Source organism: Podarcis melisellensis (assembly GCF_964234715.1).
Source record: "Podarcis melisellensis genome assembly, chromosome: 4".
Lineage (NCBI taxonomy): Eukaryota > Metazoa > Chordata > Lepidosauria > Squamata > Lacertidae > Podarcis > Podarcis melisellensis.
Genome location: NC_138531.1, coordinates 36,778,038 through 36,804,316, shown reverse-complemented (window position 1 = coordinate 36,804,316; position 26,279 = coordinate 36,778,038). Strand labels below are relative to the sequence as shown.

General features: G+C 40.3%; 1 long non-coding RNA gene across 2 annotated transcripts; it reads right to left on the bottom strand.

Moving 5' to 3' along the window:
* Positions 1–566: 566 nt before the first annotated feature.
* LOC309367999 lies at positions 567–4,107 on the bottom strand. 2 transcript variants are annotated; one of them, XR_014167467.1, is made up of 3 exons: positions 3,822–4,107; positions 2,327–2,419; positions 567–731 (listed from the first exon to the last, which is right to left on the bottom strand). It is a non-coding gene; the product is annotated as an uncharacterized lncRNA (long non-coding RNA). The 2 variants fall into 2 exon arrangements; XR_014167468.1 differs by lacking the exon at positions 567–731 and adding an exon at positions 1,483–1,834.
* Between the last annotated feature and the right edge of the window lie 22,172 nt (positions 4,108–26,279).

Genomic DNA, 26,279 nt, shown 5'->3' with positions numbered 1-26,279 from the left:
TCTCAACTGTTTGGGAGTGGGTGGGCTGCCGTCAGATGAAGGAGGGGAGGATATGCAGAACATTTTATCATTTCTTGACCTGTGGCTCTTTTCAGCCCAAGGAACTCTAAAAAGGCAAGAATGACTGGCCACACAGTTCTGCCAAATTCCAGGGATAAATTGCCACTACAATTTGCTACTGTTTGAAGCAACTGAATGACTTCATCAAAATATACATTTATCTGAACAAATCACCTGTTTCTTTCTATGTTCCTTTCATTTGGGAGACCCAAATTACGGAATATAATTTTTGTTGAACTTGTGGCTACAGTGTATGTGTGTGTGTGTGTGTGTGTGTGTATATATATATATATATATATATATATATATATATATATATATATGCGCGCGCAACCAAGACAGTATTTCATTTGGGAGACCCAAATTACGGAATATAATTTTTGTTGAACTTGTGGCTACAGTGTATGTGTGTGTGTGTGTGTGTGTGCGTGTGTGTGTGTATATATATATATATATATATGCGCGCGCAACCAAGACAGTATTTCAGTCACCAAATTCCTGACAAAGTGACCTTAATGTTCTTTTACAACTAATCTGTTTCCTGCTCATCCATTTCCGATTTCAAGTGATAACATTTCCATTTTGGTTGAATAATGGCTATTCTTAACACATTTTATGAAATGGAGTAAAAATACTATACTTGGAGGAAAAGGAGGAGGAGAAACCCTTTCCTAGTGTTACACACACACACGCACACACACACACACACACACACAGAGAGAGAGAGAGAGATTATTTTATACATTGGCAAGCCATTTATCAAGTCCATGCTATTAGTACGCATAATGGCAAAAAACAGACATATTCACATTTTTAAAGCCATTTTAACAGCTTTTTACATTATGCTGTCTCCAAAAGGGTCTGTTAACATTGGCACTTTAATTGGCACTTGAGTCATTTCCTGTATATACAGATGTATTATTTCCCCAAGTCTTTCTCTTTGGACACCTCCATCAAGTATATTTAAAACCATCCTTTTCTCCATTCTCTTCCTGTAGCACCTTTCCTGTTCATTGTCATGCTACTTTGTACAGCATGAGTAATATAGGCTGTGTTTTACTAAACTTATTTCTTGTTAAGTGTGTTAAGTGACTTAAACTTCTAAAATAATTATTTTCAGGTTAACAGGGCAACCATAGATAAGTGAGGTGGAAGAGGGCATTTTTGGTGGTGGTATCCCAGCTTTGGAATAGACTCCACAGAGAGCCTCACCTTGATACCAGGTGAATAGCTTTTTGCCCCCTCATCCTTTTTAATTGGATTTTAAACTAACTATGGGATGCTATGGCTTGGGGTTATTTGAACCTGAGATGTAAACTATTTCTGTTACAAGAAAAGTTTGGTGCCTTTTATTGTTGATTTTAATTACCATGTAAGTCATTTTTATTATTGTCTTGTTTGTAAACCATCCAGGTAACACAAACACACACACACACACACACACACACACCAGTAATTGAAATACTGGTTAACTACGCTACAATGCTGAAAAGGTAAAAATTGGTTAAAACTATAAAATCAGACTTTGATTAAAATTGCCCACTGGAATAAAAAAGGTCTTTAGTATTTGGTTGAGAGTGATATAAACACTAACAGCAACAACAAGAAGAATTCAAAAGTAATATTCACTGAATTAAATGGGGCTTATTTACACTGTTCACCCTGATCTCTGAGTAGTGTAAGATTCCAGGGGTTCCAGAAAATATATATATCAAAGTTCTTAAGCTTGCAGTGTAGTTGTACATCTCTTTACCTTTGAGAATTGATCTTTCTCCTAAGTTAAGAAGATGAAGGAGTGTCATTAACAGTGTAATTTTATGCCTGCCTGCTCAGAAGTGTCCCATTGAATTCAGTAGGACTTCTAGGATTACATCTTAGTGTGCTTATCAGCAGTGCTTTTTTTCTGAGGAGGACACAGGATTACACATACCTAAACATTTTGTGAATCTTTGTACTTTTGTCCATTTACTGTATTTATTTTTCCCGATTTGAACTATAAAATGGTGATTTTCTTGAGTCAAAATGCAAGTACCCCTAACCATTTTTTTAAAGAAAAAAGCACTGCTTATCAGAATGCTGAAATAATGTCTGATACTTGGATTGGTTTAAGAAGCCAGTGGCTCTGAAATTAAGAAATTAGTGGCAAAATGCTTGACTTTGTTTCAAGCAACCTTCTAAACGGCCCACTGGTGAAACCTTTGATTCTGCTCATATGCTCCAGGAGCCGGCTGTTACTTCCTTAAAGCAGAAGATGTAATATAGTTACCTCTCAAGAGATCAATCCTCCTTCTATTACACCTGATCATGATCCTACTAAAAATCAATGAGTGCCCAGGGAGTGTGAAATAATCTGCAGAATCTGAAACAATTAGATATACTATTTATCAGCCATGCAGAACAGAATAATAAATATATTGGAGATGGAGGGGGAAGCAGACGGTTTTTAACTTGGCAGCTGTATTCTTACCCTTTGGCATCCTGCAAGCATGCAGAAGAGCAAGATGTAACACTGAAAGGCTGAACGATTTTTTAAAAACAACAAACAAAAGTGGTCCAATTACATAAAATGAGCAGGATCATCTCACAAATCTATGTGGCCTGTCAGAGATCATTGACTAATGAGTAATAAATAATGAGTTTGTAAAAAAAAAAAAAATCTATGTGAGCTTACACAATCATGGTCAGCAATCAGGTTTGTTTTGCAGAAAGGCTACTTCCTCTCAATGAGGGACTCATGTAGGAGGGGAAGAGAGCAAGGCAGTATTTTGCCAGATAAAATAAGCAGAGAATTTCTAGCTTAGAATGGCCATATCTTGATTATGACTGCCATATCATTGTCAACATCCCTTTGAATATGAAACTCCAGTGGCTGAGTGCTTGTCAGTTTGGAAGTGATACAGGAGTACCCTCAAACTAGCTCAATTTCAAGGTACTCTTATACAGTCTTTGGTTATCAGCTGTGGAATATTGTGAAATATCAACTCCTACTGCTTTATTGGTGCTGAAAAAAACTACAGCATGTTAAAACTTCTTTCAGGGGTTTTTGTTAACACCCTGTCCTGCCTCAAACGTAAGCAGGAGCTTATGGACCATAACAGACTTCATCAGGTAAGGGGCAGGTAGGGTGAAGGGACAGTCATCGCAGATAGATGGAAATGTTCTATCTTCACTATCACAGATAGATGGAAATGTTCTACCTTCACTGTTCTACCTTCCCTATTGCTTCTCAATGCCAGTTTCTGCAAACTGTGAGCAGAGAGACTGTTGTTGTGCTTAGAGGGCTTCCCACAGGCAACTGGGTGGCCACTGTGAGAACAGGATGCTAGACTAGATGGGTCACTTGCCTGATTCAGCAGGCTCTTTAAATGATCCCGAGACCTTGAATAGGTTCAAGCAGACTTGTTGCAACCAAATCTAGAACTCAGCGGAAGCCTTTATTCCACTGACTGCTCCTTCAAGGCTACAACACTTTCCAGAAGAGTAAAAAGTCATGGAATACTAGGCTCCAGGCCACAGAGCTACATCTCCTCTAGGTCAGGTCCTGACTCATCTGATAAAGAGGCACTGGGGAGTGTGAGTGTGGCGTTCGTATGGAGCCCCTGGTCGTCTCACAGACTATTGACCCCTACACCACTAATCCGCTGCCACCGACCAGGTCCTCCCCGGTAAATCACTTAGTCTCAGTCAGGTTCTTAAGTTAACAAAGAAGAATGCAGACACAAATAAACTTTAACTGCATTCAAAACGTTATTACTCTTTACCTTCTTAGTCTTATCTTTATCCTGTCTCTTAACTCTTCTACCTCCCCTCACACAAGAACCAACTGCACTGTCTCTCTAATTCCAACTGTCTGCCAACTGCTTTCCCAACTACCTTTTCCCAACCAACCAACTAACTAAAAACCAACCAACCCAAACCTCAGGCTAAGCCCTTTTATAAACAGGTAGGCTCCGCCTCTGGCTTTTCTATTGGTCTACCTATTAACTCTTTCTCTCCCCCTGTACAGACATTTTAAAAAAGAACGGGCAAACACCACAGTGAGGCTTCTATGATGTTGTTGTTGTTTAGTCATTTAGTCGTGTCCGACTCTTCGTGACCCCATGGACCAGAGCACGCCAGGCACTCCTGTCTTCCACTGCCTCCCGCAGTTTGGTCAAACTCATGCTGGTAGCTTCAAGAACACTATCCAACCATCTTGTTCTCTGTCGTCCCCTTCTCCTTGTGCCCATAATAAAGGGTATCAATTCCTGGTTCAGGGTGTGCTGCCTTTTGAAAGACAAATCAGGAAGCTCTGCCTTAATGACATTATGAGTGATAAGTTCTTCATTAGGCTCAGTGTAAGCACCTGGGTCTCAGTTCAGTACCTTGTCCACTTACATCAGGGAGGGTACCATGATAGCTGTTTCTTCCTTCTCTTCAAGGGAGTACTGGTCGCATGACAGCCCCTCCCTTTACAATATGAGATGTGGGTTCTGCCTTCACATGCCAGGATCTATACATTCATACTTAGATGGTTGGGGAAAGAACTGCCTATGGTGCAATTCCTTGTTACAAGAGACTGCCAAGCTCTTTCACAGTGAGAAATAAATTGAATTTCTATATAAGTGCTCTGTGATGAGGAGGAATAAAAAAAAAAGTGAGTCTCACACCCTGGCACATAACAATAAGTAGCAAAGTGATTTCAGAGAGTTCAAAGGCAGCTTTTGTAAAAGGTGTTTCACAAACACCAAGTAGCTTTTTATTTCCAGCAGAAGGTTTTAATGCTTTTTGTACTGCTGGGATATATACAACAAAATGCAATAATTCTCATGGAGGTGGCTGGCGGTAACTGGTTATCACAGTAACACTTTGTAGGCTATACCAGTTACTCTAAAATTCCCTGGCGCCAATAAAATGTTGTTTTAGTGTAGCTCACACACATTTTCGGGGACACATTAAAGGTCTTTGGGGAGATCCAGATCACTCTCCTCTGGATTGCTTTGAGGCAAAGCTACTGACTTGGGTGGCTTTAAAAGAGGATTAGACAAATTCATGGAGGATAAAGCTATCAATGGTTACCAGACATGATGCCTATGATCTGCCTCCACAGCTGGAGGCTATAATATATCTGAATACCAGTTGCTGGGAACCACTGTTGTGTATGGTTGCATGTTTCATACATGTTTCACACAGGCATTGTCAGGAGCTCGGCTGGCATGTTGCCTCCTTCCTGGTCTTTTGTTCGGGAGCTTCATAAGTTTTATTCAGCCCGAACATCACAGCGACCGATGCCAACCGACATTGGCACACTTAGGGATCCACAGAGTTTGCGCATCATGTGCTTGACAGACCTCTGCAACTCAGCATTTTGGCTAATCTACATATAAACACACACAGAGCACTGCAACATGGCTCCCTCTCTCTCTAGCATCAGACAGCAGAGAGAAAAAGAACAAAGGACAATAGTCCCAATTCACGGAACACAGTAACACAAACATCCTGTCTTCGTCACTTCCCACTCTGTGGAGTCAAAACATACACCGTCATGTGATAGACAAAACTCCCATGACTGCAATCATAGATCAGGAATTCTAACAGGCATCTGGTTGGCCACTGTGAGAACAGGATGCTGGACTAGATGAGTCATTGGCCTGTTGCAGCAGGCTGGTCTTACATTCTTAAAGCAATTAGAAATAATGATCATGGCTCTTCTTTGCTTTGTCTAGTTTAGCCCTGAGTTATTAGCACTGTAAATGTGCCCTTTGTAGATGATCATTTGTTGGGTAATATGTTATGCACATCAGATCCTCTATTTGGCCCAGAACATTTCCATATTTCCTTGCCCCTAGTCTGTACTGTACTCTGTGGGAGGAGCACACTGGAATCCTACAATTGCAGAGTTGAAAGGGACCCCAAGGGACATTTGGTTCAACCTCCTGCTGTGCAGCAATTTCAACTAAAATATCCATGGCAGATGGACATCCAACCTCTGCTTAAAAACCTCCAATGAAGGTCCAATTCCTCCAGAGGGAGTCCATTCCACTGTTGAACAGCTCTAATGGTCAGAAAGTTCTTCCTGATGTTTAGTCAGATTCTCCTTTCTTGTAACTTGAATCCATTGGTTTGGGTCCTACCCTCTGGAGCAGGAGAAAACACACTTGTTCTATCTTCGCTGTGACAGCCCTTTAGATATGTGAAAGAAATGGAATCATTACTTGCCAGAGCTCAGTTAGAAAAACCCCTGAGCTTTCATGGGAGCTCTGCAAATAGCAGCAGGATAAACAGCTGGGGCAACCCACTTACATACAATCAAGAGGGTCACTAAAAGGGCATAGCATATTTCAGGGAGAAAAGGAGCAAACACTATACTACTTGTTAGATTTCTGACCAGAACTCCCACCCTAAACCTATTTTTCTCAGAGTTAACTCTCATTGATTTTGATGGGGTAACTTTCAAATAAGCATACGTATGATTGCAGCTGGTGCTTCTTCTCCAAATAACCACAATGGTCTTGCAATGGAGTTGTGGTATCAGCAGTTTGCTTCTTCTTAGTGGTGCCTGTTGGAGAGATGAGCTGCTAATCAATTCCTATTATTGGAATAAATACCTATAGTGACCAAGTGGCCAAATTGCTATGCCCTGCACAGCACATCTTCCTGTTAATCCTCCTGGACATCCACCACCGGGCTGTCTTTTCAGGCATGTAGTCTATGCCAACCTTCTGTAACCTGGTGGCTTCTAGATGCTTTCTAGATGCACAACTCCCATCAGTCCCAGGAGGAGTTACAGGCTTAAACACCTGGGGGGCACTGGGTTGGAGAAGGCTGTTCTAGTCTGATGTCTTTCTTGACAATGGAAGCTACCCATTACATGATAAATCCATAGGTAGACCCCTTCATCCAGGGTCTTACTAGGATCATCATACCGTGGCCTTTTAGTCTCTCTGTGTGCATATAACAAAAGAGACAGGAATGCCTGCACAGGAAGAACACGTTTTTGAATTCTAACTTGAATGAATTGCATTGCAATGCTTAAAGCCTCGTGCCAATTTTTGAGAATATAAATAGATGTTTCCACTTTTGCAAACTGAAAGAAAGGGTTTTTTTCCCAAACACAGAGAAAGAGAAATCAATGTCCTCCAGTTATTATCACTTTTAACATTTTGCAGGCTCCCACCTAGCATGTTAACATTTTTGTATATTTCAATCAGCAGTCTCTTCACCTTTAATTAAAGTAGGTATTGCAAAAGATCTGACCCCTTTGCCATTGAGCCTTTTAATCTTATTCTATGTCTTTTCTACTGAAGTGCGATGATTAATACTGTTACAGAAGTTATGCCAGCATGAGTTCTCAGATCTTCTAATAACCCTCTAAGCATGAATATGCTTCCTTTTATAATCCATCAAATCCAGAATTTTAACGAATGTCTCGCCTTATTCAAAGCCTTTCTTCTTGCTTTGACTACTGTGTAACAAATTTTCCCTTTGCTAGGAGGGCACTAGAGGGTTGCTTTTCTTCCCAGCTGGTATAGAAACGTTGGTTGAGGGGGGGCGGGAATCAACAAAAGCTTCTATGCCATCAGCAGCAATTCCTACAAATCCACAATGGTGATAGAAGGTGACATTTACCTAACTGAATACATTGATTAAAAAATATCAAAATCATTCCCTCTCTCCCACAACAGACATCTTTAACAAGATTAGAAATATGAAGAAAGAAGAAAGCCATTAACAACTCTTCTCAAAACAGGATGGAAGACTGAAGAAATCCCAACTAAAGAATTATGGCAAGAAAAATCGATGGATTATGCAGAACTGGCAAAATTGACTCATAAGCTATGGGACAAGGGGATAACTGTGACTTTAAGGAAGAATGGGAACCTTTCACAAAGTATTTGAAGACGTAACAAAGCGAACTGGACTCCTTGGCAGGTTTTGAATAAACATCCACAATTATTATTTTTTGTACTGATAATAATTAGCTAAACAGTTGGAGGATCTATACAACTCTATAACATGCAGAAAATAGCATTATTGGAGAAACCAAAGACTGGAACTGAGGGAAGTCAGGGGGTGGGGTGGGGGAGGGGGGAGGAACATGGGGAGGGAATAAGGATATGTTTTTGGAAAATATGTTTTGTTATAACTTTGAATAAAAAAAACTATAAAAAACAGCATTCCCTTTTGGGCTGAGTTTTACCATTTCTTGCCCAGTGGAACATCGCTAATGACCTGAGCAGCAGGCGGCTTTATGGAGGGGTGATGGATGCAGCATAGTTGTAGAAAATTAGATGATGAATCAGCCATTGCTGAGTAAAAGTCAGATCTCTGAGCAGTGTGAGATTCCAGGGGTCCCAAGCACCTACCCAGGGTTCGTGTTTTCCTTTGGAAATGAGCCACAGTGGAGACTGTTGATATATTTATGATATATGGCTTATTTACGCAACCTGAGCCTATGATGGAGGAGTTCACAGCATTAACACACCCAAAGGGTCTTGTTTCTCCCATAGCCAATGCCTTGGATTAGAACAGATCATCCACTATCTCTCTCCAGCATGCTGCTTTTCTCCTGGTCCACATCACTGCTACTCCTAACTCTAAACTCTGGCTTTGTCCTTCTACCTAACTGCAAGCTGGCGGAAGTTAACAGAAATGAATGGGAAGACTAGGTCAGAGGGAGAGAGATCATTAGAAACTTGAAGTTGAAGCATTTTGGACCCACTGTCTACTTACACCACAATTCTATGCTTCAGGATGGGGAACTTGTAGCCTTCCAGATATTGTTGGATTCCAACATCCCCAACCAACATGACCAATGATCAGACATGATGGGAGCTGGAGTCTAGTAACATCTGGAGAAGGTGGGTGGGGTGCAGGCTTTACATACTGGAAGTAAGTCCTTTTACATTCAATGGAGTTTACTTTTGAGCAGACATTGACTAATATTGCAGTACTCTTATTTGAACTCTCTGGCGAAGAACAGAATTTATATTCTTTAATTTATTGTAAGTCGCTGGCTTTGTACAAATGGCAGGCTGAGCCATAGGAATAACAGAAGGCTCCAGATATGCATTCCTGGATGGAACTGCATCAATAGCACCCACACACACTTTTACTCCTGGTGAGCTGAAATGTTGGAAAGCGTTCTGACAACAAAGGGCACTGTTTCCTAGGCGAGAGTGAAGAATACATGGAGGGACAAAGGCTGTCATTTTAAGATGCAGAGACTGAACTTGAGATTAACCCCAAGATGAAGGCAAATAAAACGGATGCACTGTTTGAATGAGTTTAAAATACAAGACAATACTTTAAGTTTGCTGTCAGAACAAAATGAAAGCATGTAGAAGGGCAGAGAAATGAAAAGCAATCAGAAAGCAATGAAAGCCAACCAAAAGCAATTATGAGCCACCATTCAATAATTAAGATGCGTATTTTCAGGCTTCTGTCTGTGAGCCTCGTAATCATGACAAGAGCAATAAAGCATCACATCTCTGGAGCCTTTAGGAACAGCAGTGTAAATCTGCAAGCCATGCAAATGACGCATGCAATACAATCAAGTTAGTCCAAACCACTGCTGTTATCAAAGGAACATAGATTTCAATTGGTAGCAGAGCTTAAAAACCAATAACATTTCCTTGATGAGGACTGAGGTTTTCCACATGGTCTAATTATACTATATATGACTGAGAATGAGATCTACCTCCCTTTGGGTTAGATTAGATCTTAAGGGGTTGAGGTGCGGGGTTTTTATCCATTCATTCAGTCATTCATTCATTATTAAATTTATATGACCTCCCATTAACATATATTTCCTTGAGTTCAATGTTTAGGGTGTGTTTGTAAGTCACTTTGGGTCACTTTTGTGAGGAAAGCAAATCACAACAACCATAATAAATACCTGTCAGACCACTTCCCCCTGTTCAATATGATCTTTAAGATATTCTGAGATTTCTTTTGAATTTTATTTTTTGATTAAAGTTCTTATGTAAACATTATCATATTACATCACAAGGCTTATACTATAATTTTCAACATGTATTCAAAGTTTATATACTAAAAGGGGAAAAAAGAAAAAAAAAAACAAGGGCAAAAAACTATTCCAAAATCATATATAGCAACACTTTGGACTTCGTGTCTATCCTGTTGTATATTCTTTTTTTCACATGAATGTACTCTTATTATTGTATATTTCTTTACATTTTATCTAATACATTCCTATATCAATATGTACTCTTGGTCTTATTTCTCAACTCAGTCTCTCTCCAACGTCAATCGAATGCTAGCATAGATAGCGAACCTTTACTGTATTTTTGAACATATATCTTATATCTATCCCACTTTTCCATAATTTTTTGTTTTTAATTGCCTCTCAGGCTATTTGTCAACTGCGCCATTTCAGCAAATTCTTGTAGCTTGTTATGCTAATCCGTTATTGTCGGGGCTTCTTCTTCCTTCCACCCCTTTGCCACCAAAGTCCTAGCTGCAGCCGTTGCATATAAAAATATGTCCCTAAAGGCATTTGGGATGTTCCTGCCAACAATACTTAACAGAAACAGAATATCTGTTAAAATATTCTGAGATTTCAGGGGACATAAAATCACAAAATTATAAAGTTGGGAAGGACTCCAAGGGTCATCCAGCCCTAATTCCTGCAATGCAGTGATTCCAAATGATTCCAAATGGTGGCTTTGCATTGCAGGATTCACCTGCAATGCAATTCCTGCAATGCAGGAATCACAGCTAAAGAATCCCTGGCCATCCAACCTCTGTTTGGAAACCTCCAATGAAGGAGAGTCCACCACCTTCCAATGTAGTCTGTTCTGCTGTTGAACAGCTCTTACTGTCAGAACTAGAACAGAGAATTAGTGATGGTTGAGCTTCCTTCAGACTGATTTGGAATGGTGATATGTTAAACAAATTGATTTGGGATTGATTCAGATAAGTCCTGGATAACACCAGGAATGTATGATATCCTACCATGAGCTGCTCATTTGGGATTCTGGCAACAGCTACAAAATGTTAAGGTTTAAAAGCTATGTTTGATTATTGTGTCAACAAAGGTCTTATCCCTTACTATGATCCAGTGGTTTGTCAAAATTCTAAAGTGATACGGCACAGAGAAGGTCATGAAAACTTCCATTTATCAGACTGAAGATGGAGAAATCTTGTTATAAACAAAGTTGAGTGTCATCTGTATCTCAAGGGCATTGGTTTCCCCCCTTTCTTTTCAAAGTTTCAATAGTTATCCATAACTTAAATGGAGACAATGCAACTGTCACTCCAGTCTCTAGAACATCATGATTTGCAACGAAAAATAACTTTGATTAATATATCACAGCATGAAGCTTATCAATCTTTAGCTTATGGAAGAATATTATCACAGGTAGTAATGACCACTTAACAATGACAAACTTCATTTACCACCTATGATATATGGGTCCATTAAGCTGAAGATACATTGTGAGGCCTTCTGTGAACTTAATTTCAAATGACAGCCATTTAATGTATTGTTATTTCTGTCTTGGCTGCTTCAGAAAAAAGTTCACCTTGCTAAATCATGCACAATTATTTTTAAAAAGAGAGACCCATTTTTTAAAAAATGAAACAATCAAAATCAAAGCCTATCATATCTAAATATGTATTTTTGTCTTCTTAGATAATGAAATACAAGCTTGGAAATTGTATTTATATTAATCTATATTCTTATGATGTAGCACAGATTCTTTGTGGCATGTAGTGTTTAGGAAGTTGGATATTCCTGGTTAAGATCACTGGCTGGCCTTTGACAGCCTCAAAACCACATATGTAAATATAAGACACCCCCGTACCATCCCACCACCACTGCCTGCCTTCTTGTTGCTGCCGCCACCACCCCACCAGTCACTCATCACAGGAGACTCTGTCACTGTAGCCTCCACTGCCCCTTGCCCCTCTCCTCCGCCACCCGCTCACCTGCTCACCTCTGTGGCATCAGCTGCTGTCACCCTCCCTTCCCCCTTCCCCTTGTGTTGCTCGCTCACCAATGTGCTTCCAGAAGCAGGCGCAATACTTCTGAGGCTTCCGAAAGTGTGGTACTAGCTTCAGGGAGTATGGAGGTGGAAGCCATAGCAGTGACAGCAGAAACCATGGTGGTGGCAGCAGAGATGGAGAAGGATTAGGAGAAGAAGGTGGAGGAAGCCAAAATGGGACATCTGTGATCAAGATCAGAAGCCAGGGTGGCTTCTGACAATCTAGGATGTCTTGCTCAAAACAGGACAGTTGGGTGGTATATTTTCTGCATGTAACCACATGCTTTATTATTTAGTTATTGCCCCTGCAATAATAATAATTAAGATTATAATTGCTATTAATAATGACAATTTATAAGTGGAAGGAAAATAATAGGCTAACTGGTGCTGTTGAAATAATGTCTGATTTCGTATAAAGAGACTGAGAATATTTAAATTATGACCAGTTTGTGAGGGGAATAGTAAACTAATATTATGATCTGAAATGCTGGAATGTGTAAAGAGTTCTAATTCTCTCAGCATTTTATACATATATAATTAAAACACAATTTTGTCGTTTCTCTTATTTTTGTCAACTTCCCACCCCATTTTCCATGGAGTTGTTGTTTCTTCCATTCTGCTGCACCCTACCTTCTATCTATTCAGTCATAGCCATAATATTATGGGCTGGGCAGATCTAAATATGGACCATAAAGAAGGCTGATCGCCGAAGAATTGATGCTTTTGAATTATGGTGCTGGAGGAGACTCTTGAGAGTCCCGTGGACTGCAAGAAGATCAAACCTATCCATTCTTAAGGAAATCAGCCCTGAGTGCTCACTGGAAGGACAGATCGTGAAGCTGAGGCTCCAATATTTTGGCCACCTCATGAGAAGAGAAGACTCCCTGGAAAAGACCCTGATGCTGGGAAAGATGGAGGGCACAAGGAGAAGGGGACGACAGAGGATGAGATGGTTGGATAGTGTTCTCAAAGCTACCAGCATGAGTTTGACTAAACTGCGGGAGACAGTGGAAGACAGGAGGGCCTGGTGTGCTCTGGTCCATGGGGTCATGAAGAGTCGGACACGACTAAATGACTAAACAACAACAAGATCTAAATAAAGGAGAAGCCTTCTGAGGGGGGAAATAGTATTTGTACTCTAGGAGTCTTGAATGTGACAGCCTTTTCCCCCCAAAGTCTTCCTCAGTTGAGAATTTATTTATTTTTACAACTTACCAATGACTGCAAGGATGAAGCAACCTAGGGTATTCTGCAATGTCCACCCATGTCTATGACTATAAGAAAAGAAGGCTGAATCTTGGCCCATCTCTGTACACAGCATGTATTTAAATTCAGGGGATTGACATAGGGAAGTGAGGGAGGGGATGGGAAGATGGCCCAGCCCGGTCAATCATCACTATGATGTGGCTTGGGTGTAGGCCCAGGAGGGGTCTCTCTCCCACTATGAATAGCCCACATCTTACCATATGAGAATGATGGTGTGGACAGTTAAAAGTGAAAATGGAGAAAGTTAGATCAAACATGTCTCTTTGATTCATTTTCCCCGAAGAGGGTGACCTTGTTTGACAGGGTTGTCAAGACCCGAGTGCATTCAAGCATGGGAAGTCTTAACTTACACAGAACTCATGAGACAGGTTCAGACATTATGGACTCTTTGTGGAGAGCACTTGCACTAGCGAGTGGATGCTGAGGTTTGAATTAATGCAGCAAGAGGACCAATGTGGAGTCCTGCCAGATAAAGTGATTTTCATTAGCCTCCGACTCAAGACTATGATGTACGAGACAATTCTCAAAGCACATCAGAATAATTCTGATTGTGGAGCCAGCTGCTTCTTGTATGTTCCTAGACAGCCAAAAGGTACACCAATTTCTTGCAATATATGAGACATTATTTAATTATGAACATTTATTAATCATACTATATATTGAAAATCTGATAGCAATAAACCAAAGGAAACAATCCCCATGCTATATGTGTGAGCTCTCTCTCTCTCTCTCTCTCTCTCTCTCTCTCTCTCTCTCTCTCTCTCACACACACACACACACACACACACACACACATGAGTCTTTAGGGGTTGGGGAAGCCACCCCATGGCACTCTCCCAAAATCTAAATTGCTCGCTCAAAATACACAAATACAGCTTGCAATAAAGTTGTGGCTGATTTTAACCCATTTCCTATCGTAGCATGAATATTGCTCTCCTAGGAGGAGAAGAAGAAGAAGAAGAGTTTGGATTTGATATCCCGCTTTATCACTACCCAAAGGAGTCTCAAAGTGGCTAACATTATCTTTACCCTTCCTTCCCCACAACAAATACTCTGTGAGGTGAGTGGGGCTGAGAGACTTCAGAGAAGTGTGACTGGCCCAAGGTCACCCAGCAGCTGCATTTGGAGAAGCAGAGATGCGAAGCCGGTTCCCCAGATTACGAGACTACCACTCTTAACTACTACACCACTCTGACTCAGCTCTGGCTGTTGGCGCAAGTGAAGACCCAAATGAGCAAAGATCTAGCTGCTGATGACACAGATTTGTTCTTTAATACCTCACATGACCACCACCCCATTTAGCTAAATATCATCTGTGCAGAGCAGTTCATATGCAGGAACCTTCTTTTGTCCACCAATTGCTGGATTGCAATGATTGTCAACTAACTGTAGACTAATGCTAATAAATTTTGTTGTAGGCCTCTCTAAGAAAATGGACTTAATACTATTATCAATAAAATATCATATTTGAACTGCAGTGGTTTACACAGCATTTCCTGCATGCAAATTTTCAGCCTAATATGGTTGGATTATTATTATTATTATTAATTATTATTATTATTATTATTATTATTATTAATTTCCCTTCAAAGGTAGGATCATATCAGAATATTAGCCAGTGTAAATAAAGGACAGCATACCTTCTACAGGCAGTTCTCAATACTTGTAAGAAGATTAGGTTCTTTTGTAAAACATTTCATTAACAAGTCCTCAGAGAATAAAGAGTAAAGATCAGAGTGATTGGAATATCAAAGGAATCTTAAATACCTGGAAAAATAAGTTATACTCAAACTCTCTCAAATAAATAACTTGGAGTGGTAATCACTTCAGCATCTCCCCCTTCTATTTAATAAGTCTTTTCTGATGTTATGAAACTATCCTTTTCAGTCAGCTGTGATGTCACAGTGAAAGCATAAAAAATCCCTGAAACCCCGTGAACAAAATCTACAGCTATAAATTATGCATTACGTTACAAGGCTATGGCCATGGGAGGGGAGGGAATCATTGAACCGATGATTATTAAAGCAATTTGTTTCAGGGTTATTATTTTTTTAAGCCATAATTTATTGAAGATATGACTATTCAATACAATATTCAAGATATTCAGCACTGCATTAAAAATATTTTTAAAAATCAATATATCCATCACTGTATCAAAGATAAAAACTCTTCAAAGACACATTTCAGCAGAATCAGAAGATATATTAAATATGCACCAGTTGTAATATGTTCCAACAAGTAGAGTTCACACGGTATTTGTATACATCATATCCCATATAACAGGGGAGGAGAAACCTTTCTAGCCCAAGGGTCATATCCCACCATGGAAACATTCTACAGGTCACATGCCAGTGGTGGGCGGAGCCAGAGGCAAAAGTGGGTGGAGTAATGGATGTGATCCTAATCCTTTGTATAGCAGGCTACAATCTCTCTCCCTTTCTCGGAGAACCACAAGCCTAGGACTTGCCGATCAGAAGGTCGGCGGTTCAAATCCCCATGACAGGGTGAGCTCCTGTTGCTTGGTCCCTGCTCCTGCCAACCTAGCAGTTCGAAAGCACATCAAAGTGCAAGTAGATAAATAGGTACCGCTCCGTCAGGAAGGTAAACGGCGTTTCCGTACGCTGCTCTGGTTCACCAGAAGTGGCTTACTCATGCTGGCCACATGACCCAGAAAAACTGTCTGCGAACAAACGCCAGCTCCCTTGGCCAATAAAGTGAGATGAGCGCCACAACCCCAGAGTCGACCACGACTGGACCTAATGATCAAGGGTCCCATTACCATTATCTTATACCCATTCAACAGAGCAAGAGGCATTATCACATTTCAAAGAGGCACTCAGAAAGCTGGTGGGTGAAGGGTGTGGTTTAGTGAGGGTGTGTGAGCCTAGGGGCGGCATTCAGCTCCTGGGTTTGAGATTCTCCACACCTGTCATTGTAATACAGGATATCAGGCAGAATTCATCTATGAGAAGTTGTTTGGCTTCCTTTCCATTTCTTGCCAAATTCATTTAGTGGGGTTATATTAGTCGTCACAATATCATCATCATCTCAGTAAATCTTAGAAGGATAGTTTAAGGTAGGCCAGTATATTATCTCCATGAGGCATGTGGAAGACTGTCGGAGAGATCCTAACTTGGATTCTGACAAGCCCAAGTGAATCAGGGACTTTGGAGTCCTCAGCTCACATCATTAACCACCACATCTATTGAAATCTTAGCACACATCGTGATTAATCAAACTGGATACAGTTCATTATATCTGCCTAAATTTACTTATTTAGTTCTTCTGCGTGGTTCTCTCTCTCTCTCTCTCTCTCTCTCTCTCTCTCTCTCTCTCTCTCTCTCCCCACACACACACACACCCCTGGCAGGCAAGGAACAAGTCTAATAAAATAAAGGTCTGAGAAGAAGCCCTGTCTGAAACTCAATACTGACAAATGGCCAGACTCAGTGAAATAGAAGACACATAACACTCGTGCTTTACAGCTTGCACTGAGCCAATTTTAAAGTTTTTGTATGAATTTATAAGGCCAATAACAAGATGGGTCCAGGATTCCTTAAAGATCCCTTACATCCTTATCCAATTATTTTGAAGGAGTCTTTCTTAGTGGTCCCCCAAAGCTCAGATAAACAGTTCATATCAACCATGCATTGTAGGCCCAGTTCTGTGGACCTCCCTCTCAGTTGAGATCAAATGGGTCTTCCTTCCTTTTGAACTTCAGGTGCCTGACAAAAACCTTTCTATTCAGGCATTTTAAGGAAGCTTCCTGTTTCCATTGTTCATTTCAACTGATTTGCTGATCCGCTGTTTGCTTTTTAGCATTTTTATGTACACAGCTTAGAAATTTTGATAAATAAACAGTAAATAAATATTTTTTTCTGTCTTAACAAGTCCTGAGATTTGCAGGCTTGCTCTGTTGCTATAAACAGATTAAAAATAAAGAAATGCCACACCCCCGTGAAATATTATTTGGCTTAAAAAAACCAACACCATTCCTTGCCGCTCGTAGTTTTTTCTAGCTGAATAACTCTCCAGTTTTGTATGTGATAATCCAGATCTTACACTGCAATGGAAACAAGAAATAGGCTAGTCTTAATAATTAAAAGGATCAAACCTCAGAATGGAAGAGCAAAGGTTTCATCACCAGGAAAACCACGGCCTCTTGAGTTATTCATGAAAGAGTATAGAACATGATTGTCACACTATGGTCAAATGGCTTGGCTTTGCCTGTCTCCCTGCCAGAGGCAGTTTTGCCCTCGGGGACACTGAGAGCATTGCCTTCCTCCGTAATAAAACCTTAATAAAACATAGTAGAAATTCAAGTATGTTTGACCCATGGGGTAATTGGAGACCTCGTTTACAAAAGTTGGCTGATCGGTACAGTGTTTCATGTGAAGGATTCAAATGGGGGCAGCTGCTGCTTTGTAACACAGGGAGGGGGAGAGTGCTTCAAAAGGAGCAGCTGTAGCTCAGAAAACTAATAGGCTTGGAAGGGCACTAAGGAGGTACTTTGAAAACCTACCTTGAATCAATATTTCATGCACTCACCATTTAAGTCTTTTGTTCCACAGACTTTTGCTCATAGCACAAGTACCGAGGGAAGAAATGTCAGCATTCGCTTGAGCATCTAATGTCCAGATCCTAGGGATGGCGGAGAGATTAGATTCAGTTCACATTTAAAGGCAAACTCTCAGGATTCAGTTTCTGACACAATACACAAACTGGAACACAGGTATCCTTCAAAATTCGCACTTCTCCAAAGTTTACAATGCAGTTCTCTAGACAAGTAATGTGTACAAAAGTGCATCTACTAGGGTATTCTCTATTTTTTTATTTTTTATTTTTATTTATGCAACAAGAAAAACAAACAAACAAAAAACACAAATACCAAATTACACACAAATTACAAAAATAACCATAGACACATGATATTCTTAGCAAACAATAAAACCATCTATTGGTCTTAACACTAAAGACCCAACCTCCCGTCTATTCCATACTTCAAATTCATATTACTTATTGCCAATACACATTTTTTTTCATAATTAAACTTATTCTCATTAAATCTAATTTCTTATATCTACCTTGCTACTAGGGTATTCTCTAGAGTGTGCCAGCAGTAAATCACACCGCTCAAATTGGAGTTAACTCTTTATTAACAAAAACATGATCTTCATAGACTTGGCTGAGTATCAGGTCTATTGAGCACAGCAGCTTATCCTTGATACATCTTACTCCATGAATCAGATGCAAAGACTGAAAGTTCCCAGCTCCCCACAGTCGTCTATGTCCTCTCTTCTCCAGGGAAATGGAAATGGTGAAATTGCTGTAATTTGCAAGTTCATCAGCTGTCATGAATGGAAATCACACAATCAAATATGGGTGTTATTCATTACCTTATTTTAAGGTCACAAATGTTATTTAAATTGTTATGTTATTGTTTCTAACATTTCCCTTCCACTGAAATGTCCTGAAACTGATTATGTACTGTAGTTAAGTATGCAATTATGTTAGTTTTAGCCACAGGTGCGTGAGATGAACAAGGTCAGTTTAATGGAAGACAAACCATAGTGGAAAGGAACCAGCTTACTCACCAAACCTTTATTAAGCATTACAAATATAGGCCATCATAAAACATCCATGTGTACAATTTAAAAATATTTACAAGAAGGAACCAGCTCTGACTGAGGTAAACCCAGGATGGGATGAAAATCACTGCTTCCTTACATTGTTGGCCCCAGTGTAACATGGCCTGTGGTTACGGATGATGGGAGTTGTGATCACACAATATCTGGAGAACCAAAGGTTCCCTACCCTTGAGTTGGTTAGTATCACTGCCAAATTAAAAGGGACTTAAACATTTTCAAAAGGAAATGTTTAATAAAATCTAAAACAACAACAACAATGCAATGCAGAGAATATCCATTTTGGTTTTCTGCAGTCTGCTTCAAACATTTAAGGGTGACTTGAACCTGTGTAGAAATTTCCTTGTTTTGTTTCATTTTGTTTCCAAATCATGGCCTCTCTTTCAAATCCTAAATAGCTTCCTGTTGGCACCGGCTTTACACAAGTACTGCCAGAAATGCTTTCTTTTGCATCCACATTAATAATATTTTAAACTCTTCCCTTCATGCTGTCATCTGGATCTTTAAATGAGGTTCCAAAGTGGACCATTGTCCACTTACTTTCTCCAACTGTTTTTCCAAGTAACCTAGCAAAGAACTGTTCAGAATAAATGAATCTGCCAAGTGTTGGCAGTTTGCAGTTACAGGGGTTATAAAAGGAACATTTCAAGCTTGAACTTGGATTGTGTGAACCTCCCTCCCCGCCTCCACTTTCTGACACTGTCTATCACAGCAGAGTTCACATGGTTCCTGACTAGGTCAGAGAGCTGTTCACAGTAGTCTGAGTGAAAAATATTCCCAAGATTACGTTAACAAATGGTTTCTTTTGTTTTAGGAGTGGCACCTAACCCATGGGCTCCATTATCAGCCTTCTCTTGGCTATGTGTGGAAGTAATTAATTTCTCTTCAGGGCCTCTTGTTGAGAGAAATGTTCTGCTGAGGATGCTTTGGTTTCAGGGCTGGGTTTCCAGGGTTTGATCACTGTAGAAAATGAATAGACTATAATTTGAGCAGAAGACAGACAAATAAAAACTGTTCCGTCTATTAGTTCCCAGTTGTTGCGCCAGCGTCAATTATATATTGATTGATTGGAGAGGCTTCAATTTCTCACAGTCTACTTCATTCTAACTCACCCTTGAGATTCTGATAGGCTTTACTGAAGGGGAAAAGGATGGCAACTGCAGCATGTTATTATCTGTCAACCCTATCTGCACACTGTAATCCAGCTATTTTAGTGAGGTGCTGTCAGGAGATCTGAAGAAAGGTTCCAAAAAAGTTTCACAGAGTTGTGTATGTATACTCTTCAGTTTTAAAATAAATTGGCAATTTCTACCAAGGTGATCTTACGAAACCATAATACCCTGAGCACTTCAGCTTGGAGCACATTATACAACTTCAAGACACATGCATAGTTTTGCATATTTACTTACTTCATTCTGCTTCAGTGAGCCGTGGGGAGGAACTGCAGCCATACCCATTGTGAAAGGACAGCACAGCCCTACCATTAGGCAGAGTGCTGAATCTGCTCAGGATGGGTGGATATGCCAGTTCTGGTTCGTCTCAGTTTCTCAATTTTATAATCTTAAATTCAATTCTCCACACTTCCACATCAGTGCATAAAAAAATTCCTCCTGAAAAGTTATCAGCATTCTTGCAAGAATTTCTCTGACACATTTTTATATGCAATTTTGAGTGATATACAGATTTTTGCAAATCCATTCTCCCCAACATAATGAACTTTTAATGTTTTTTTTCACTAGTAAGGTAAAGGTAAAGAACCCCTGGATGAGTATTAACATCTTAGCTCACAGTGTTCGTCTGGAGATATGCATTGCAAAATTCAGAGGATAAATGTAAGTTATTATTGCATTTTTACTGCTGGGGGTGGGGATGGTAGCATTATCTGCCTCATGTGTCAAATAACTTGGCTAGCTTAATGAGACTTAGTTCTCAGTAAATGTGCATAGGATTGTGCTGCAGGTCCTATTGGTTTCAAAGAAATGCAGATCTAGTTGTCAAGCGAGTAGTGAAAAACAACAAACCTGTGTTTGGGATCCCACTGCAGGGGGGATCTTATGTGACAGTATGAATCACCAAACAAATAAATTTAATGCCCATTGAAAATGGTGGTGTCAGGAAAAAGCTAGACTAGAATCATTCTTTCTCCTAGATAGCTACTTTTCTATGCCGGAAGGGTTTGTGTCATTGTTTGTTTGTTTGTTACTGGATGGAGGGATGTTAAATAATATCAGTTCCCAGCTGTAGTTCCATGTGGTATAGCCCTGAAACTGGTTTACCTTCTGGGTGAGGACCAGGCCTTAGTTCCGCTGAATTGTGCCTTTTGCCTTATAATACAATGATTAGGACAATTCCATGGCAGACAAAAAAATAGCGGCTGAATTGAGCACCTGAGAACCACATCTTTCATTTCCAGTTCTTAAAGCTTTTTCTGACTTGATTCATTTCCAAAGGCAGGCATTAGCTCTACATTGTTTATACCTGAATCCCAAGAACAAGGTGCCTCTGAGCACATTTTGAGCCTAGGGATATACTTCCATTACCAAAATGGAACTGTGCTGCCAGTCCTTTCACATGAAGTCTACTTCTGGCTAGCTTTCTTCATTTCAACAACCTGATTTAGGTGGGGGAAACCATTTTGGGGCTCAGAAACCCATTTTGACCTATTGCAAATCACCCAGAACTCTACCAGTAGATTCTCACTTTCCGCTATTTATTTGCTTGGGTGCAACACACTAAGCTGATGTTTTCAGTCGGCTAATCACAACAACTGCAAGATTTCTTTGCAGAGTAGCAACAGCTCATTAAGAAACATCAAGAGATACATAGTACTAAAATTATATCATGTACGGAGAAGTACAGCCTAAAAGCTAAAGATTATCTTGCCAAAGGCTGCGTTTCTTCTGTGTGTGATCACATAGATTTCAATGGTTTACCATAGAAGGGGAAAGGAACACAAAACACTGCCCTCAAAATTCAGAACAGTGCTGCCAGCACTGCTGTTATCTGGAGACTGGAGTTCACATTGTAATAGCAGCGGTTCATGTTAAATAGCTTGACACCACTCTGACAGACTGGAAAGGGGACTTTAACGGGGTAAACGGTGCTGCGGAAAAGCGAGGGTTGCATGTGGGGAATGCTCATTAAGATTCCAAGAAAGGGATGAGAAATAAGAGCCGCATGTTTTTTATTTTAATTTTTTTAAAAAACCACAAACCTAAGGCTTCATAACCAACCTCTGCCCTCTCTTTGATTTACAAATGCAGTGAGTATTCAGCAACCAGCAATGACCTCATTTTAAAACGATCTTAGTTTAGCAAAAAAAAAAAAAGGTTTAAGAAATAGAGTTGGAAAGTATTCAATAAGGGGAACCCGATTGGATACTAAGAGTGATATATGTTGGCACGGGTGTAAATTCTACTCTAATGTCTGGTAGAACCTCAGCTGGGTTTAGTAAGATACATATGAATATTTTATTGGATTATTGTAATTGGAAACTAATAAAAAATATTTTCAAAAAAAGAAAAAGAAAAGGAAGATACATACGAAGATGTTGGGCCGTATGCATCTAAATTGTTGTGCTAATAGAAGCCAGCATAATGATTCCCACTAGTGCAATGAAATGTCCCCCCTTTCCCCCCACTACACGCTCCCCAAATCTGCCCCAGAGGGGTGGGGCAACTCCCAGAAAAGCATGTGTGGAAAGCAGCAGGGAAATCATTCCATTGGGCAACAAGAAATGCTTGGATTGAGAGAACGATCTCCTTAGTGCTACTCTGAATACAATCCACTGGCATATTAGGGATGGGTTTCCAATGGCTCTAACCTTGGGATGAGCAGTTATACCAATTTAAGTTTCTCTTGGTTTCTTCTTTTCCCAGTCTTTAATTCAGTCTGACAAAGTTTGCAAGTGGCTGGACAGAAATGTGTAAGAAAATTTGCATGCATTAAAAAAAGTCCTCATGGAGATTTATCGGCCTTTTAGTACACACTTCTCCTACTATACACATTTTTTTGCAAAGCATTTTCCCCTAATATAATTCATTTTTGTATGTTGTTTTAAATAACGTAGGCACATATATGCAAACTTTGCCATAGTATGTGCATGTCTGTTCACTCTTCTTTGTTGGAGAGCTGCACTGCAAAATTTGGAGAAGTGCAATTCACATATTATTTTGGAGAGTGAAAATTAGGCCAGCTTTTCTTAATTAAAATGAATTTCTTCCCCATCGCTACTCGAAACCCAGTGAAGTGTAGACTCAGACAAACAGCACTCCAGGGTTTCTACTGCTGACATAGGATCAGATGTAAATGAAATATAGCAGGCATCATCTGCATATTGATTAATCTACAATATCCCAGTGCAGGCCATCCACCAGGTTGACCAAGAATGATGTTGGTTCCAAAACCAAACTGAAAAGGATCTAGATAAGTTTCACCACCTCTGCCCACCTACCAAGCCCTTGCGGGAATGTTAAGAATGGTAAGGAAGGATATACTGAATAAGTATTATCCTTTGCAAACTAGTTTCCAGCTATATTGAGGGGAATTTGCTCTGCTGCATCACTCACTAGCGTGAGTGAGGGAAGGATAATACTTATCCAGGATAATGCTTATTCAAAAAGACATGAGAGTCTTTCTGAGTAAAGTAACAAAAAGTTTACTCCCATTTCAATTCACAATATGATCCCTGAAAGGCAGGCTTTACTTGGTAGTTACATAAACAAACTGTGAGTTCATCTCATATGGAGACTGAACTCATGTGCTGCTGGCTGGGAGCCAGCAGACAGCAAATTTACATAAAGATAACAAAATGGCTGCAGAAGAGCAGCATGGCAGTCAAAGAAGAGAAAGCAAGAGCAGTATCAAGACGAACAAGACTGAGAGAATGGCTGCATGACTTGGCTCTTTTATGTAGTCAGCCAGGGCCACGCCCATCTCCCAGGTCACATGAAGGGGGAGGAAGTTCTAGACCAGTGGAACAGGAAGTTATACTGACTGGATGACCCCCTGCCTGTGCCCTCTCTAGGGAAATCAGGAATGTTGCATTTGACTGCACCAATGGATTACATCCCACAGCCCTCGTATGATGCTAGGCCCAGTACATAGTGGAGCATCCCAGATGGTGGTCAGGCTGCCACCACAGACATTGCTGTTTCTGTGGCTGCTGCTCACAGAGACAGAAAAGTAGGCTCCAACATGAGAGAGAAGCTGTGCTATTGGCACTGCTAATGGCGAGCCCCACCACTGAGAAATTGTTTGGGATTTCCCCCTGGAAAAATCAAGTGAACTGGTTGCTTCCCAGTTCTCAGCCCACAAATCGGGTGGATATGTTTGGGAGGCCATTTCCACACAGCTCTAAAATGCAATCACTGGAGCAAACTTACAGCCGATATGTTGTCCCGTTTTGAGAAGTGATCTTGTTCATCAGTTCCCATCTCTTTAAGTATATGTATTAACCTTTGCTCATGAATTGATGGCTCCACTTTGATGCTAGAAAGCCCTTTATTATCTGCTTCTTCCAAGCAGAAGGTCTCAGAACAGCTTCTGACCACTGTAGTGCAGTGTTGCAAGTAATGTTATAAGATCAACCTATCTATTGTCACTTTGAGCTGTAGAGAACAGGATGGGAAGTGTTAGAGCCATTACCAGTGAATCCACCCCTTATCTCTTTTAAGTGCTGTGTTACTTATGTAACAACTAAGAAATCTCTGTAATGCAGTTGGGAACTTTGCCCCCTGTGCATTCAGCATTGCCCCTTAATTTTTTTTAAAGGATATGAGCTGGATAGGGTATTGCCATGCATGGAATTTCAGAGTGGTGAGATGGCCATGGGTGAGTAGAACAGGCAGCTACATAAAGCTGGTAAGGAGAGATATGCCAAGAGAATTTGACAACGTGCTTCACATTTGATGCAAGTTTGTCTGTATGGATGTACAGAATCAAGATTGTGCTACTTTCTCTGAGTTCAGTCACACACACATGCACAAAATACTGGGGTAAATTAAAAAGCCATTGAATATACTTTGCACATCATATTAAACTCTTGTCGAAATCCTTGGGGGGTGACTTCCGCCATATTTTTTAAGTAAGTTTTTCTACCTGTGCTTTTCTTGCTGCTATATGGAAAAGTACATGAATCCAACCTTTGATGAGTTTGTAAGTAAACTTCCTTTAAACTTATCAAACTGTGTGATCTCATCACTGCAAAGGGGGTAGAAAGGGGAAGTCGCTGAAATACAACAGGATATTAAAAAGATCTAACAGTCTATATTCAGTTTGCTGCATGTTTCTGTGTTTTCAAACCTCTGCTCTCTCTTACCAGTGTGTGTGTGTGTGTGTGTGTGTGTGTGTGTGTATGCAAATAAATCCACATAAAACACTAAATTTTATTCACTAGCCCTGATTTCTCCTCACACCCAAAAAGGAGGACTGCTAATTGAAGGCTTAGTCTACAAGTGACTGACACAACTGTGACACCTAAGTAAGCCCAGGACATTTAACATTGGCACATCAGAAGCCCAAGGATACCTGTAAGAGATGTTGCTTTCTGCTTTTTGGTGTCTAAGATCAGGAAACCAGCAATAGTGAATGAAACCTAAATCCAGCAGTACCTCTGGGACAAGGAAGCCTTGGGTAAAGGGCTGGAAAAGAGCAAACTACATTGCCATAGTGGTAAATGTGAGTTCTCGCTCTCCTTTATCTCTTAGAGGACAAGTTCCGTCTGACATTTGAAGAGCCACCCTCCTAGCATCCAAATGGTCACATCATCCTCTTGGGATTTTAAATGTCAAGTAGATGCCACTAACTGTTATTTTCCGTTTTCAACAAAAATGACAGGTTTTGTGGCCACACCAGCTACAGTGGTCAGCTATGCAGTGGAATATCCCCCCCCCCCCGCTTTGACTGTTGATGACAAGACTGAAACAAGAGAGAAAACTATGCTTAAAAAGCAAACAAAGCATGGTGCTCCGTTGTGTGGTTAAATTTTACTAGGGGTCCAATTTCAAGAGCTGATGTCATTTTAAAGGGAGCACCAGAAACTAGGAGACTATTCAAAAGTATGGGCATGCAGAAATCAGAGAATTGAGGAATGTAAAGGGCATTGGCAGACTCATGGAGTTAAAAGGAACAAAAAGGTGAGTCAGAACAATTCCCAGAGGAAGAAGCAGCCATTCTCAACGAGCAGTCCTCCCACCCCACCCTCAATAAATCAACTCCAACAGTAAACCACAAAGAGATAGCAAGTACTCTGCAGAAAGTACAAGCTGCTCTAGGTGATCAACACAAAGAAGACAAGTGGAACACTGCAGCATAAAACAAA